General features: G+C 34.7%; 1 long non-coding RNA gene across 4 annotated transcripts in view; it reads left to right on the top strand.

Annotated features, from left to right (window-relative positions):
- Positions 1-1253: 1253 nt before the first annotated feature.
- LOC141381177 (uncharacterized) overlaps positions 1254-19042 on the top strand; it is a 250631-nt gene continuing 232842 nt past the window's right edge. For 2 of the 4 annotated variants that reach the window (XR_015480632.1, XR_015480635.1), the window contains exons 1-2: positions 1325-1522; positions 6570-6704. This is a non-coding gene — a long non-coding RNA (uncharacterized LOC141381177). Of the gene's footprint in view, positions 1523-6569; positions 6705-19042 lie in introns of all 4 variants that reach the window. The other 2 variants (XR_015480633.1, XR_015480634.1) reach the window with 2 other exon arrangements.

Raw genomic sequence — 19042 nt, 5'->3', positions numbered from 1 at the left:
CTTCTTTTTTTCATCCAAGATGCTCTCCTCTCCACCTAACTGGTAATTGGCCCTGGGAGAGGCCTGGTATGCGTATTGTGATGCGATTTGTTTAGTTTTATTGATTTGAAACAGCCCGGCATCCTCTGCCTTGCTATGTGAGTCTAATATGAAATCAGATCACTTGTTCTAAAGCCAACTGATCACCACACGTTTGTTGCCAATATTTATTTTCTAGTCTGTCTTTTTGCCAGTAGTGAGTGATAATCTTTTTAAATGTCATTACTTTTTCTTCTTTTTTTCTTTCCTAATCTGCATATTGATCTTTACATTTTGTCTCTCAATCTCCAGGGTTTCAATCAGAGAATTTGACCCTTTGCCCTCTTGCCTTTTCATCACCTAGCCAGCGCAGACTTGCACTTAATCATTCACACACACACAGCTTCAATGCCCATTAATATTATCTGACAGGGGATGTACAATGACCTTATAATGTCAGAGGTCACACACACGTGGTACATTAAAGCAATAGACTCATTAACTCTTTTTTTTTGTCTGCAAATCAACCATTTCTACAAAAATAACCTTTAATATAGTAATGAAACATAAATAAATCTAACTGTGTGCATTTCTTTTTAAAGGGAGATCATCTTAAATGGCTTCACAGGATTAACGCTATTTTTTCTTATGTTGACTATATGAAAGGAATAGTTCACTCCAAAATTAAAATATACTCACTTTTTACACCCCCTTAAGTGGATCTAAAACATTACAAATTTCTTTCATCTGTTAAACACAAATGAAGACATTTTGAAGTAAGCTGAAAACATGAAACCATTGACTTCCATAGTAGAAAAACAAATACTATGGAAGTTAATGGATACAGGTTTTCAACTTCTTCAAAACTTCTTTTGTCTTTAACAGATGAAAGACAGTCAAATAGGTTAGCAATTAGTGAAGGACAAGTGGTCCAAATGACGACGGAATTCATTTTTGGGTAAACTTTCCCTTTAAGAATATGCTTAACAATTATAGATTAGCAAAGAGAAATGTAAACTAGACACGCTTCATACCTTTGTCGACCTTTCTGCAATATTCAGAGAAATTATGCATAAGGATAATGTTACAGGCCATGCGGTGTGTGTCTGTGATAGAAAGAGATAGTGTCTTTGTTGTCTGTCTGCGAGCCTGCATTAGTGTAGGGATCAGGACTGAGGGCGTTAGTGGCTTTATCTCGTTTCACAACACTAATGTCATTTGAGTGTGCTGTGTGGGAGACGGTGGTAATCCAATGAGGAGTTGCTGCGTCTGTGACGAACAATGGAAAGGCCTCTAGCGCCATCTTGTGTCGAATCTTGTTAGTATGGCCTTTTTGGAAACTCGTTGTAAATACGTGTTTGATCAACCACGCTTCTGAAGGACCATCATCCTGCAGTTTAGCTCCAATATTTTCTTAAACACAAACCCAGTCCTAGTTTATCTCGTAATCCACAATTTTGTGACTTCAGTGCTCGCAGAAGTGTGGCAGAAGTATGTTTTGAGGGTGAGTAATGACTGCAAACACGTTTGAAAGGTAACATATAGGTTTGGACAAACACGGCTGCTGAGAGCAATCCAATTTCACATGTGCACATGAAGTGTGTTATTTGAGTTTAGGCCACAGTTGTGTTCTCTAGAGCCTGGATACATTGACTGAGTTGTTTGGATGTTTAATTAGGGTTCTAAATGGCAATAGTGGCTCTCCAGAAACATTTTTGTCCACCTGGTCTAACAAATAGTGTTGTACTTACTGTAAGTGCATTTAAGTGCAAAAGCATTTTTCGGAAGGTTTTGATCTGGGTAAAAAAAAACTATTTTGCACTAGGGATTGTCTTAAAGCTTTGATCCTGCTATTCATATGTTGTTGTTGTGCCAAAAGGGACTGTGTCAAAAATGTAAACAAAATGTATACAAATGGCCACTAAAGTCAATATATTAGTGCAAAATTTTTGTTTGTTAAAATTAAGCAGTAGTATAGCAATAACTTGGTTTTTATTACACATAAATGTGGTGTAATGTTTGCAATAAAACCTGTTGAAAAAAATAGCTTAAACCAGCCTGCTAGGCTGCTTTTCACTTGTCAGGTTGGATTTAGCTGGTGTTACCTGTTTATTTCCCAGCCTGACCCGCTAAGACCAGGCTTGAAATGGTTAAAATCAGTCTAGAAATGATAGAGGTAAAGATTGAAATCAGTCTAGAAATGATAGAGGTAAAGATGGTTTTATATTCACACATTCGTTCATTTTGAAGTCCCTATATTGTTTACCATGTTACTTTGAATATTCGACCAGAATTGGCATGCAAGTATGACTTCTAAACAACATTAACACTCTTTATTTGACTGTGAACAATGTTGTACTTTGATAGTCATTTGCTGCTATTATGATTTCGCTATTTAAAACTTGCAAAAACTATTTTATGATATTATATTATTAAGGGGAAAGTCTGAATGTGCGAATATAAAACCAACTTTACCTCTATCTGGAAATGGCCAAACACCCCTCTAAAACCAGGCTGGTCAACCAGCAAAAATCGGCATACCAGCTTACACAGGTTTAAGCTGTTTTTTACAGCAGGGATGATTTGCATGATTACAGTGAAATGATTACAATGGATATACAAAAGTAGTGGTGTGGGTGTATTTATTTATTGATTGGGTTATTGAATTATTAATTTGTAGTTAATGAAAATACTTTCTTATTGAAAGCTGTGCAATTTTTATTTTGGTTTCGTTTTATATATTGTGTAATGATTCATAGAAAGTAATAATTAATTTGACCACTAATCGTGATGATTTATTAAAATATTTGTGTTGATTAATAAATGTTTGTATTGTATGGTTGTAATGTTTTGTGAGTGTCGGAGCATTTTGGAAACAAAATAATTGATTTTGCCAATTTGAGCTCCAGTTACTGCCTGTGTGTTAACAGCTTTAAAAATGAGATATTTGAGTGGACAAATGTGTTTAAGCAATTGAGAAATAAATTATATATTAAATTCCTTTTAAACAAAACAATAAAACTACTTTCCACAATAAAAATGATTCCAAACAAATCCCTAACATTGTTTTATGTCCTGCACAATGCGATGAATCAACTTATTTAACTTCTTCTTCTTTTTATAATTTAGTATTATTATTTCTTATTATTATTATTATTATTATTATTATTATTATTATTATTATTATTATTCTATGACTCTCTTAAATAAGCAAATTTGTTTTCCTCTTTCATACTTCCAGTTTCATATTTAAGTATACAAATTTTTTTTTTCCATTATATTTTATAGTGAATTGGGTAGGTTATTGTGGATGTTTCCCAGAGATGGGTTGCAGCTGGAAGGGCATCCACTGCATAAAAATGTGCATGATAAGTTGGCGGTTCATTCCGCTGTGGCGACCCCGGATTAATAAAGGGACTAAGCCAACAAGAAAATGAATTAATAAATAAATGAATATTTTATTGTCACAAAATGATAAATAAAATGTTATTTGCCTAATATTGTTTATTGCATGCTGTTATAATAATAAATATAAACAACATTTTTATTTTGTTAAGACATTTCTTGGTTGAGGAGTACTGGTCTTGCCTTAGGTTAAGATTAGTTTTGGTCCTACCTTGCTCTCAAAAGTTTCGGTCTTGGTTTTTTGCTCAACACTCTGGTCTTGGTTGTGAATACTAATAAGAGTGTTGCAGATTGGCCGTTTATAAATATTTAAAATCCAAGACCTTATATGTTTAAGTAATTTTAAGTGGGCTTTAGAGATTCTGTTCTGGCGTTTTTTTGATGAAGTTTAAAAATTGCTGTTAGGTACCAAGGCTATTTTAAGAAAATGAATGAATGAATGAAATGCACAATAAATAAAAAACTAAACTAAATGAAACGTATAGCTGCAAGCAGCGATTAAGGGGCCATGCAGTTTGAGCCATAATGACTAAAAAGTCCAGAGGCCAAAAGCAACAACATTGATAAGTAGCATCATACCAAGTGAAACAATGAGGTTTTGAATACATTTGAAGCATGTTTCACTTAAAATATTAGAAAATCACGAAAACAATTAACATGATTAATTTATTATATAGGTGGCAGAGGTACAGATGTTATGTGTTGTGGTCAGTTTTAAGTGACAATGAAGAACCTAATGTCTGGTGACAATATATTTAAGCATTGGAAAGAGACCTCAGAAGCAGTTAGTCAAAATTCAAGCACATTTGTTGGCCTTTTTATCAAGTTTCAAAATAGCTGTTAAGTACTAAGGTTATTTTAAGAAAAAGCACAATAAATGGAAAACTAAAACTAAATGAAACTAACAACAATCTCAGAAAAAAACTGAAATAAAATAACAATTAGCAAAATTAATAATAGTTTTCTATATTAATAAGCATCAAGATTATATACACTCTTAGAAAAAAGGTACACAGTGGTAAGTAATGTTTCTTAAGGAACGGTTTTGTACTATTGTAAAAGTTGTACTTTATATGGTACAGACAAGTCATCTTATGATAGTCTTCTGTACCTTTTATGGTACAATTGAAATAAAGCTACACAATTGTTGGACAACTCCTTCTTTATCACAGTATTTATGAAAATAACTGACTGGAAAGGCAAAGCGATTTTATGAATAATTTTCTTATTAAACATGAATTATCATTTAAAAGTATATGTTTAAAGAAACTCATAGCATTAATTATTAAGTTATATAATACAAAACAACTGGTAAAACAAAACTGTAGGTATTGTAAACTAAACATCCAAGGCATCTTAATAAACATTTGGTAAGCATTTTCTGATAAATACATTTTCACTATTGATATCCGCACCTTTTGGTGTTTGCTTTCCTCTACGGACGCGAGCTCGCAAAAGTCCTGCATATGCAAAGTGTTCATGCAGACATTTTGCTATTGTAAAACTAATCAAACATTGTGCATATCTTGTTACAATATTTTTGCATAATTTTATTTCTATTTTAAAATGAATTAAATCAACTTTTAAGTGATTACAAATATATTGTGTGAAAATTGGGGAAACTAAAAGTTGTATATTGTACATGGGAGAGTGTATTTCTGTCACATTTTTGTGGAAAGTGTTGTGAAATGTTTAGCAAAAATGAGATCTTTTGATTTATGTTAAAGTTTTTTAATCTTTATTGTAAATGGAAAAGGTGCAATTACAACTTTTTTCAAAACATTGTTTGATGTTTTATATTTACAGAAAATAAATTGACCCAGTTGGATATAGCAAAATGCCTTATAATAATTCTTGAAGTAACACATTTGAACATGTCTTGTCACTTTAGTGGTACCTTCATGGATTAGATTTATACCTTTGATGAAGGTAGGTTTTAAAAACCAAAGGTACATTTTGGTTTCTCATGTTACAAATCATGTCTTTAAAGGTACAAACTGCAGTGGTACATTTTTTTATTCATTTTTTTTTGTATTTTTATTTTTTTATTTATTTATATATATTTTTTGCCTTACAGTATAATTCTTTCCAAAAAAAGGTACTGCCCTAGTGACAAGGGTTTGTACCTTCTTTGGTACGACATTGTACCATTTTTTGTGTGTACAGAAATATCTTTTCTATAAAGTATATACATACAATGTGTTTTATCTTTTCTTCATTTGCCAAATAAAAAAATAAATACATATGTGATCTGTATTATGAAGAAATTTGTCTTAATTCTTTATGATTTTTAACTTTTATGTGTTTAAATAGTATCTATATGACTTTGGGTTCATTATTTTTTCCAACAGATGGTAACTCAGATGGTTTGTAGCAATCTGTCTCCTCAAACGGTTTGAGTTGCCTTAACTTATTGAGTTTTACAGTACTCAGTTGGTTTGAATTCTTTTCACTTATCGGGTTTTAATGTGCTTAAATTGCTTCGTTTTCTCAGTGAATTAAGTTCACAGTACTCATTAGGATTAGTTTTTGAACTTAAATGGTTTGTTGCAATCTGTTTCTTTAAACGGTTATCTCAACTTTTGGGGTTTGACATTGTACTGTAAATAAATAAAAACTAAATAGAAATTCCATCACAAAATAAAAACAAAACAACAGTTTTCAAAACCACTCATCAAAGGAACTAAATCTAAACTGAAATTTACAAGCATTTTAAAAATGATACTGAAATAACTACATTTTAGATGGCAGAACTGTAATAAACTTTATTAAATAGAGCTAAGTATTCTTGTACTTTACGTGCGTTCAGTCTTTTCTGCTGTTATTTTATAAATAAAAAAGCGGATAAGAAGTTGGTGGCGTTTTAGCTAAAGGTACTGAAGATGGCGCCATTGCTTTAAGGAAAACATACTACATTTCTCCACATCGTGTGAACTGTCTTGAAAGTTGACTTTCAAAAATGTTGTTCTCTCCAACTGACACAGCATGGGCTTTTTAAAAATATGGTTTGACACCAAATCGTTAGTGACACACACACAGTTATTCCAGTTCCAAAAATCCTCACCAGAGAATTATGAATTATATAGTTTCAGTCCCACTGATGCTGGTTCTCCATTGGTATGTTATTTTTTTCTTTCTATCCTCAGGAGGGAGATTGAGAAGGCAAAAAAATCATGAGCAGGACACAAATGAAAAAAAGGCAATCTGTCTGGGAAAATCGGGGTGGCCGAATCATCATCACTGCCAGAAATGTGATCCCAGCTGCCTCATACATTGTTCAGGCAAGTTCAATTTAACATCGCTAAATCTGCTGTGATACACACTCGTTATGAATGTAAACAATGGGAGACGAGGAGAAAGAGAGGGAGAGAAATACTGTTCACAAATGTAAACACAATCAGTGAGGGGAAAAAATGCATATGATTGGTGTTTGTTTTGAGCTGTGACAAATTGTGCTGAAACATACGATACAGTCCTCGAACCCACAACTCTCCACAAGACCCACATTTACTCTGCTTGAGGGCTGTTTGTAAAATGTCAAAATTACACTTAAGACCTCTGAGAAATGTGGTTTGAAATAAGATAACGTACAGAGGAGGCGACAGATGGGACAGAAAATGAATACAAAGAGAAACATAAGCAAACCCTCCGCGATGAAAGACGTGAGAGATGTGAAGATGGAGCATGAAAGAGCTGCAGTTTGAGTGAGAGAGAGCTTCTGGTACTAGAGAGCTGGCCTGCAGAGGTCGAGTTCACTTCTCTTTGAGCTCTGGAGGATCAGGCTTCATCAGTGCCTTATTCATCTTTCTTTTCTTTGTTTCATTTGCTGCCCCCTTTCAGAAGGATGGCACGGATTGAAAAGAAACGCAAGCTTCCAGGTTTTTCTCATCTCTTGCAGATTGTCCTATTCAGTTTGATCCATTTGGTTGCTTTTAATAGGCACCCTCATTACAGGTGTATGTGTGAGAGGGATGATTGTCGGAAGATAATGTCTGGAGGAATGATTTGTCCCTGTTGCTGTCTGGCCCGGTTTACACTGTAATGGTTTCTGATCTTTTGACACATACTAAGATTAAGGTCATTGAAAAAAATCGACAGCAACATGATTTTCTTTCAAATATTAGGGATCTAACAGTACAATGAAATGGATCAAAATAATCAAATGATTGTAATAGTACTTATAAATGTATTGTTTTATTTTGACACTCTCTACAACTTCTGCACAACAAAACAAAAAAAAGCTATTGTAACAGCTTAAAATTACAGGTATAATAACCAAGCAGCAAATTTAGAGGAACTAGGGCTTTTTTATTTTGAAGCGGGAAAGTTTACCCACAAGATTACCCACAATAGCTCTTTGACTGGTTTTCTGGTGTATTGTTTATTTATTTTTCACTTTTGTCAATTAAGTTAAAAAGTTTTTTCCTTGCCACTTTCACCACTGGCTTGCTTAGTTTGGGACTTGGATTTGCTCTTCAGTCTTTGGACTCTCTGGACTGACACAGTTTCAATTTACTAGAACTTCTATGTTAAGCTGCTTTGACACAATCTACATTATAAAAAAGCTATAGAAATAAAGATGAATTGAATTGAATTATGAATCATTCACTGATTCCTCAAACCCCTCTTGCTTGACCATTACACAACTGATAGACTGTTTGTATGGAGGTCGGCAAAATATGCCCTGCCCAGTAAATGTGAATGGTCATATATCATGCATTTTACTCTGTAGACAGAGATGGGTTTTATTAAATGCAGTGCAAACACCAGTCTGGACGAAGAGCATTTTCATTCTAAAACACTGTTTAAAAATGAAACAAAACGAAAAGGCATTAACTTATACCTAAGTGTAAAAGGGCAATCCCACAACAGTGCAGATGGGAGTCGACTGTTTGCAATTTAAAGGACACAGATTCAGCAGTTATTATTTTTATAATGTCTAATGCAATGCATAAACCAGCTGAAGCTAGGTTGCAAATAAATAGAATTAGTGATGATAAGGTGCATGTTACCTAAAAACAGCGTTTTGCAAAATTAATTATTCATTTGTAATGGATGCCAGTACCAGCTGAATTACCTGGGAAATACAATATAAAAGGAAACATGGTTTTGAAAAAGTACCTTATCTTGATATTTACCTTATAACATTTTTTCAAGGTTTGTTTTTTAATTTTACATAAAATGTTATTAATTTATTCATTTTTTTTTGCAGATTTATAAATACATATTTGTTCAAAATTAAATGATTTCTGGCAGCTAATATTTAAATTTTTCACTGACGCTTTAAATACCTCTGTAGGACCTGAGGCCATAATTTCAATATTTGTTATCACACCACACTCCTTATTTTTTAATAAATGAAGTTTCACAAACTAATTTCAAGAGGAGCATGTGATATTATCGACTACAGGTGATCCTTAGCTAGCATATTGGATTATTCCAAAATCACTATAAATATCCTGCCTGAGTTTCATTCCCTATCTTCGTTTTGGAACCCCCCATAGACCACTCCTCTTTATCCTTCCTCCCTCCTCTTCAATTCTATGATCGAGCATCACGGTGGCTCAGTGGCTGTTGCTCCTGCCTCACAACGAGAGAGCCAATGGTTCAAGTTCTAATTGAGCCAGTCAGTACTCTCTGTGAGGAATTCGCATGTTTTCCCCATGTTCGCATCGGTTTTCTCTGGGTACTACAGTGAAGCACTTAACGCATACATACTGAATCAATTAGAACCACTATATTAACCAAAGTATAGGTAAAAAATGAACTGGGGGCTCTCGAGAAATACCTGATCTTGTATTGCTACTAATGCTCTTTGACCAGGTGGGAACCTTGGTCTCATCTATCTCCGAGCTCAGGGTTCTCTCCTAGGACAGCATGCCAAACCTCCTATCATAGTCGAGCATTATCTAAGTGTGAACTCTTGAAAAGTAAGATAAATGTGATTGCCTTTGCTACACTTTTAGCTATAAGGTTAATGTTGCTTAAATGGAAGGAAACATTTTCTTTTTTTGGATTAGTCCCTTTATTAATCTTGGGTTGCCACAGCAGAATGAACTTCCAACTTATCCAGCATATGTTTAACACAGCAGATGCCCTTCCAGTTGCAACCAATCAACGGGAAACACCCACACACTCATTCACACACATACACTACAGCCAATTTAGTTTTATTCAATTCACCTATAGCGCATGCCTTTGGACTTGTGGGGGAAACCGGAACACCCAGAGGAAACCCACGCGAACACGGGGAGAACATGCAAACTCCACACAGAAATGCCTACTGACCCAACCGGAGCTCGAATTAGCAACCTTCTTGTTGTGAGGCGATTGAGCTACCCACTGCATGGTGCACATAAATGCTTTCTAATAAATACACTTGTTAAATGTAATTAAACTGATGTATATGATTTCTGCAGTGTTAGCCCAGAACACATTCTCTGTCTGACAATTTCAACCTGCCTAAAATATTTTATATCTCAGAATTACACTTATGTAAATGTAAGTGCTTTGTGGTCTTTGTTGCATGCAAATACATATTCTATTCTATTCTATTCTATTCTATTCTATTCTATTCTATTCTATTCTATTTTATTAAATTATACTATATTATATTATATTAAGCATATTTACTTGACGGTCAAGGTGATTCAGAGTACCCGGATGAGCCTGTGTATTCAGCAGTTGTTATCTGGGAATAACATACTTGTCACGATTGACCTATCAGAATTGAGTGTTTCAGACAGCCGTGTAATAAATAAGGGACAATGAAAATCTAGGCAGACAAGTTGAATAAGAAAGAACAAACACAACTTGTTTTTGAAAAACCTAGATGTACATTATCCTGCTGATTACATTACTACTTGCCTCAAAACTGAACAGTTAGATAAAAATAAAACATTGATCTGAGGTTTAATAATTTACTTTTTTAATTAAACATAGCACTGACTGAAACAAAATGGCTGAATGCAGTCCATGCTAGCTATGTGGTGTTGCATGCAAATACATTTTATATTATTCCAATACAAAGAATATCAAAAGTCTGTCGGGCATAACCAGCAAAGTCTACAAAAAATGTATGGAATTGCTCTGTATTTTCCCCTTTCTCTCTCTTTTTGAATGAATTGTTTCCAGATTTGTCAAAGCTAAGCCCACAACTCAGCACATTCCTCCCTTTTTGATTTAAACTAGAATGCATTTTCTCTCTCGCCTTCTCTTCTTCAAAAAACCTTCTGTTAGTTTCTCCGGTGGCTGTCATTTAAAGAGCACCAAACGATCAATATGACAATGAGCCATTAGCCTCCAGCATTTATTCCAATGACTGTCTGTTGTTGGAGTCTGAATTCAACTATGGGCTGGATGATGGGATGAGACCAGAGGGTCAGGCAGGTCTGTTCTCTTTGGCCTCTATTGATCCAGAGCCTTGAATGGACTTTAATAGACCGCATCAGCATGCTAAATATAAGTCCCCATATGCCCACAGAAGACATAAAAACAGAGATAAAGCTGCAGTGCCGCCATAGTTTTTTCATTTTTGTCTGACTGTCTCTGTTGCGCTCTCTCTCTCTCTTGCTGTTTTGATTTTTATAGTCAATAAGTTATGGATAAAGTACATCCAGGAGGTTGTGATCACAGCATAAAACCATACTGCTTGTACATTATTCTGCTTATTACACAGCTACTTGCTACAAAACATAAACATCAGATTTAAATCATTGTTCCAAGCCATAATATATATATAAGCCATAATATATATATTTATTAATTCTTTAATTAACTCTTTCCCTTAAAGTTGCAAGCCGCTACCAGCGTGTTTGATGATTTTCATCTAAATTTGACAGCGCTCTGAATTTTTTTCTGCCAGAGAATATATGACCATATTATATATCAAAATAAAAAGACAACCCTCTGCTTAAAAAAAAAAATCTAACATTTTTTTACAAAAAATAAAAATAAACAGAGACAGTTGTATTTTTTTTAAAGAAGTACATTTAGTACACTTTACATACATGCACATACTGTACATTTGGTCACACACACATACTGCACACACACAAATGGCTTCCCCTACCATAATATACCTAATTACCAGAAAAATACTTAAATACTGGATAGCCTTAAAACCTTGCCAATGGCAGGGAAGGGTTTGGTAACACTTTATTTTGATAATCCATTTGAGTATTAGTGGACTGTCTGTTTAATATCTGTTGATGCGGCTGCTGAACAGACATTTAACTGACTATAATAAACATGTAAACTTAAACTAACCCTAACCTAACAGTCTACTTATAAGCTAATGAGAATTAATTGGCATGTAGATGCAATGTAACTTAAATTCAACAAATGGACCATCAAAATAAAGTGTGACCACTTTTCTCCTAATTAACAAGTTATCTCATTGGCGGCAGGGAAGTAAGCATAGACTAACCTATGTATTATTCATTCACAAAATGGTGCCAAACAGTCATAATAACGGCATGACAAACAAGCGGACACACACAGTATGAATGTGGATTTAAGTAAATGGATTTGGAATGTATTCACTGATGGTCAAGGTGATTAGAGATACCCAGATGAGCCTGTGTTATTCAGTGATAGTTATCTGGAAATAACATACCTTGGAACATACCTGATGTCCTCCATTTGTGTTTTGCAAAATAAAGTAATTCATGTAACACGAGGGTGAGTAAATGGTGTTTTTATTTTTAGGTGCACTATCCTATAAAGTTAAAACTATTCTGCTTTGAGCACAGTGTACTGCATTTTTAACAAAAGTAATAGGATATCATGGGAGAGAGGTAGATCACAGGTGTTTTGCTTTGCTGACAGAGACACACACGCACACACCCGCAGAGAAGCCGATAGATATGCTTCAGTCTGTTGAAAGAGGATGAGAATCCTTTGATAAGGCCCTATTGAAATAGTTCTGACCCCTGCCATAGACACATGCACCATGGGCCTCTGTGGAAGAGTAATTTGAGGAGTCTCTGTGTATGTGTGTTTGTGTGTTTTGCGCCCTTTTGGCATGATCAGGTCGAAACAGGAAGCAGCCATGACCTTCGAGGGCGGAAAAAAGGGTTAGGCATAACCTAAAATGCTGAAAATTGAATTAGTGCTTTCATATGTCTTGGAGAAAGCAGAAACCATGGTGCTTGGAGTTTGGTTTGGTAAAACATATGCACTGATAAACAGTGGTGGATTTAGCAATTTGGGCACCCAAGCATCAGCCAATAAAGAACTTCCGGTGAAAGGTTTATGTGACTATTTACAATTTCTTAAGGTTTCCTTTACAGCCTCGATGTTGTAACGTCATTCAAATATAATCAGTTAAATAGACTTAAGCATCCATTTGGTTGTTAAAGCGTAAAAAAGACGAAAGACCGTTTAAACGCAGGTGCCATCATTAGCAACAGGCTATCACAGAAATTCCATTGAAAATACTGGAGTAAAATTAATTTAAATTTTTTTTAAAGAATTTGTAATTTTATTTTTATGTGATTTAACCGCCGGACTGCCATGGCGGGGTGGATACATTTGCATGGATGTACTAATTTAGGTGAATTTGTATGATTAAAAATGATGATGCATATAATTTATAGAAACTTTTAGGTATTTATTGTGGGTCCCCAGATTTCCTGGGGCCCTAAGCGGCCACTTACCTCGCTTATTGGTTAAATTCGACTCTGCTGATAAACTTATATGTATATATGTGTGTGTGTGTATATATATATATATATATATATATATATATATATATATATATATATATATATATATATATATATATATATATATATATATATATATATATATATATATACATTTTTAAAATATATTTATTTCTTTTAGTTGAATTCACTCTGTCGATATTATTAGCACCCTAAGTATGTTTTTTTTCAATTGGCCACAGAATAATCCACTGTTATCCAATTACTTGCCTAGTTAACCCAATTAACCTATTTAAGCAGTTAAAATTGCACTATAAACTGAATACTGGTGTCTTAAAAAATAGATGGTACACTTAATTATGGCATCATGGCAAAGGCTAAAAAAATTAGTTAGCCTATTCGAATTTAGGGTTACTCTTTTGTTTAGATAACGACTAATGGTATTAACAGCCATTAACTAACTAGCTTAAAAAAATGTAGAAAGAAAGAAGTTGGGTTTAGGTTTTGGGCTGAATACTTTATAACTACTAATGAACAGTTAATATCTTTATAATAGGCAGGTGATAAGCCAATAGTTAATACCATGAATTGTGACAGCAGGAAGCAGTCATTTGCTGTCATCATGGCAAAGTGATGGAGAATAAGATAATACTTTATAACTACTAATGAACAGTCAGTTAATATCATATTATTAGGCAGGTAATATCCCACTAGTTAATACAGGGAGTTGTGACTAACTAAAGTGTTACTGAATTTAGTTATGAAAGGGCACCAATGATAAAAATCATCTTTTGTAAGCTGTTTGGACAGAACTGTGTGTAGGTATTGTGTGTCCACAGTCATATTGGTGTGATATAAAGACAATAAGTCTCTTTTTTTATATTTCCTGACGTTAAAATAGGATCCAAATCCTTTCCATTTTGAGGCTGACCGCATTGTGATGTAGGAGTGTAGTTTCCTCACCCACTGAATTGATTGACAGCCGCCATATTAACATGTCTTCGTCGTAATGCGTATAATCATTTCAACAAGATAGGAAGTGCGCAAAGCAACTGGGATTAAAAGATCTGTTCAGCTCTCTGTGATCATCAATCATCATTAAATGTAATCTAGAATGAGTTTTACAAGTTTAACACATTTTTAAAACAGTGCATATTTTTAATAAATTACAGCAATTTTACCATTTTACTTTATTGCCACAGCAGCATGTCAGTACAATTCTAAAAGAAGACGCTTCAATCCCGGTTTTTAGATGTTAAATTTATTAACATAACTGATATCCATCTAGCAATGGATATTAACGTGTATCCTGTCACATTTGCTGTGCACAAATGGTGTGCATGCATCGCTGTGTGTGCATGTGCATGAAATTTTTGACAACATTGTGTGTAACTCATCATCGCAGAAAGGCTTGAATTTACCCCACAAAAATACATCAAATAATCATTGGGAAAGTTCTTACTGTAGTATTTCTCACAAACGTTATGTCAGATCTGCTTCCTTTATGTCTTTCACTGTACTGTTTATCTGACGCAGCCGAGGCAGAGATTGAGCTAAATAGTGTTCAGAGCAGAAAATTCCAATATTCTAAAAATTATCATAAATAATCTGATGAGTGTTTTGAGCTGAAACTTTACAGACACATTCCGCTGACACAGACTTATCTTAAATGCTGAAAAAGGTGTAAAATATGTAGGTGCCCTTTAAAACTTTTATGTTTAAAAATGTGTTTCACAAAGCTTTTCTTCATAAGACAGCATTTGGGAAATATTTGAAAAAGAAAGGCAATATTACAGCAGGGTTAATCATTTTGACTTCAACTGTATGTTCAAATGGATCCAAAAATCCAGACCCCTGCTTTTTTCTGTAAAGATCTTATTAAATGTGAAGGTCATCTCTGTTCTTCGTTTTCTGATTGCGTTACACTGTGAAAGATGTGGAAACAGACACAGTAGTCCTCATTAATACAGCAGTGATGCATGTTTAATGTCTGTCGATGAGGATAAATGGCTTTAAGAGACTTTGGTTAAAGGCGAGTGAATACACTTCATATAAAAATCAATAACGTTGGCTACTTATCTCCATCTGATGTGACTCATGCTGTCAAGGGCTGTGGAGCCCATTCTGATGCTATCTCTAAATAATGCAGTTTGTTTGTTTATTTAAAGATGGATACTTTCGAAGGAAGAATCTTCACTTTGTTGCTTTATCATTGAGAAGCATTTTTAAGTTTTATCTGTTGTATATTTATAATATTTTTCTGTTTGTTTAAGATTGGTTGATGTGCAGGGTTGCGTTTAGGTGTATCTGTTGTGATGGGGTCTTCTAGAGGGTGAGGAGAGAGAGAGAGATTGAGTGACTAATGGAATTCATAATTAAAAAAAGCTTTTAGGGAAGACCACTGGGGTTGAGTGATTAGAGCAAAGCATTTCATGCACACCCTCTCTCAGTTACTTTTACAGACATTGGATGCAAGCATTTAAGAATCTGATAAAAACCGAAACAAAATTAATACTTTGCTGGGCAGTATTACAAAAAAAATTCACAATATCATGTTTTATTTTATTTGGTATCAATAATTATTGAATATTTCTTAAAAATACATTCAGTATTATTTGTATTTTTTTTATTAATATTTTTGTGGCGAGGGGGCGGGGTTGAGAGCCGTGGGAACAGAATGAGGCTGCCGCGTAAGTGGATACACCTGTGGCGCTCACCGGCCTCGAATCCCACGGAAGGAGCTCTGGACTATAAGAGGAGGAACAATGGGGGGTGGGGGTGTTCGGTTGTTAACCTGAGTGGGAGAGTAACCCGTTCGTCTGCCCAGAGTGTCGGGGGGCCTGAGGCTGGCGAGGAAAGGATCTACCTGCTGCCGTTTCCCAGCATGGCGAGGAGCAGTGGACGCGGGGCTCACCACCAGAAAGGGAAAGTGCTGAAGGGAGCCATCTCACAAAACCCAGGGGAGTTGCCATGATCCGCCATGATGCCGTAGCCTGCATCCGTCCACTGAAGCGGGAGCCGAGCAGGAGACCAGAGATAACGCCAGCCAGCCAGGAGAACCGCCGATGAACACCAGAAGACAGACGGGTGGATAGATTCCTCCACAGGGCTTCCAACAAGTCGTCGCATCTCTCAGCTGGTGGAGGATATGGAGGATATATATATATATATATATATATATATATATATATATATATATATATATATATATATATATATATATATATATATATATCTTCAGATGTTTCTTTGTATCTTTATTTATATACATTTGTGGTACATTTTGGTACATTTTGCCTGGAGCAAATGTTAAAGATACTCAGAACAATCATCAGTGGCTTGATCCTCTGTGATGAAAGTTTACCATTTATTTGATGATTTTGAAACAATCAAAGTGGAAATGAAACTATTTTTTCTTTTTTTTTCTTTTTGCTTTTAAATAATAGCAGGATTGGAAAATATTTTAAAATAATTAATTTCAAGTCAGTTATGTTAAAAATAAATGTTGGATCATAAAATGTAGAAATAACTCATGTGCAAGTGGAACATCTCTGCGTACACGGCAAGGGAATATTAAAAGCTGAGAAAGAAATAAAATGTCTATATTGAGTCCATCCATTTGGTCTAAAATAGAATGATCACATGTTTGGTTATCAGCTAATGGCTGTGTGTTTAATTGAAGGAATCTGAAAAAAAAATATTCATTTTTTAATTTATTTTAATTCTTGTTTTATTGCATTTATTTGTTACTTGAATTTTTGTAAATATTGCTTATAAGCTGTGGTATCAAAATTAGGAAGCAAGAATTGCAGTAAACTTGCTTGTTAGAAAATAAACTATAACATCAGTCGAAACAACTGTAAAAACATTTGTTTATTGTGCCATTTTAGTAAAAAGGTTGGCAGGGGGAGTACAAATCTGAACCACCAGTGTTAGATTATATCATCATTTGTCATCACTTTGACATATAAAATGTCTCATCATGGCCATATACAAAAGTAAATGATCATTTTGTCTATATACTCTGTAATTTCAACAGCTGGTTTAACATGTCGACTATAAATTGTTTAGAAATAATCAAGTACATTTTTCCATATTTTTCCTCTTCATTATAGCTACATTGAGATTGGAAAAACAGACTGTGGGAAATGTAAATATTTAGCATGAAAATTGTGTGCGCTTGGGAAAAAGTTTTTCTTGTTCCAATTCGTCTTAAGGAATCTGGTAGAATGCTGTAAGTCTTGACACTTTAACCATTTCCATTTAAAGGTGACATGAACATGCAAGAAATGGCTTTTTAGTAGTTTATATGTAGCTATTAATTATCCAAGAAATGTTTTAAATTCTTGGATGTCAATTACCAGATATATATTGGACTACAAAAAAAGTCCACATTTATTTCAGGATGAATGCATAGTTTGAACAGCTGTGTGTCCAGTGGTTAAGCTAAGTTCCACTACCTGATTCTCCAGCCAGTTTTTCAGCTGTAAGCTTCATTTGCAAAATCATTAGAGAATCAGGAGGAAGTCTGTATAAACTAGCAGCAGGGGAGCGCTAACAGCCTCAACAGCTCAATTCCCTGCTAAAGTTAAAATTTATGATGCCCTTGTTGTCACGTTTTAATACTGATTTGAATTACATTATTAAAACCGTATTGTGGCAGTTTTAGAGATTCTGGTCTTTCTCCAGTCATATACGCTATTCTCAAGGGCACAACTATTGATTTGTTGAAGGGTGTACAAACATTGCTGCCAACTTATGATGATATTGAAATGTTATACTCTTAAACGTTTTATTAAAATCCCCAAACACATCATGATTTTTTTTTTGCAACTGCTGCACATTGCCAGACTTGTATCTTGTCTGCAAAAATAAATAGATAAAATGTTTCTATAATAATAGTTATTATTATTATTATTATTGTTATTAAATATGTTATACAATTATTATTATTATTATTAGTAGTAGTAGTTGTAGTAGTTCATCCATCCATCCATGCTACCTTCTCTCCATCCATCCATCCGTCCGTTCGTCCGTCCATCCGTCCATCCATCTGTCCGTCCATTGTTAGCCTCCTTCCATTCTTAATTGGAGTGTGAAAGTCCAGTGACAGAAGAGAGCTAGATTTGATCAATAACAGTCAGCAGATGTTTGTTTTGAACACTATTAGGTTCCATTCTAATTCTAGATATTTTTTTTTGAGGATTTGTCTTACTTGTGAAAGGTGTGAAGCAGCTGTTCTGTTTCCTTCAAAACTGTAACTCTGGAAGAGCATGGAAATTGTATATGCTACAGCCATTGCGAGTTTTCACATGATATCACATGATTAGGGGAACACGCCCCCCCCTCTCCCATGACAGGCAAAACATTAATATCTTTTACGCCCCATTCACACGTGGAGTCAGCTTCAACGCTTCCCATTCACTTTAAATGGGTGACGTCAGGTGTTGCCGAACTGCATTGTGGATCCGTCGGCGCTGCTTCAGAGGCGTTGCTCGCTACAGAAGTTGAGACTTGCTCAACTTTTCAAGCGCCGTCGGAAGCATCAGCAAATCAGATTGCTGTATGCAAATACACCAGTTCAGAAAGTGGCCTATTGCTGACTAATTTAAATGGCTGACGCTGCTATGACGATCACATCAGCCCCAACTGAAGCCCTTTGTATTGGGGCGTTACAGACGCCCCAAGACGTCAAGTCACAGACTGAGTGATTTCTTCTTTTTTTTGCCAAAAAGCTGGATAATTGTTATACAATACACAATATATATTCTTATAACCAATGAAGGGGCGTGCCTGGGTAGTACCTCTTAATAGAAAAAACAGCCAGAAGGTGAATATTAGCATTATTGACCTGTACCAATCAACGTCACCTATTACTGTCAGTATGTTTGTATACTTTTTTACAGTTTTTATACGTTAAGTGCAATTGCATTATAAATTGAAATGCAAAG

This window comes from Danio rerio, chromosome 3, assembly GCF_052040795.2.
Source record: "Danio rerio strain M-AB ecotype USA chromosome 3, GRCz13ab, whole genome shotgun sequence".
NCBI classification, from domain to species: domain Eukaryota; kingdom Metazoa; phylum Chordata; class Actinopteri; order Cypriniformes; family Danionidae; genus Danio; species Danio rerio.
Note: the sequence above shows the minus strand (reverse complement) of the source record. Positions and strands in the feature narration are given on the sequence as shown.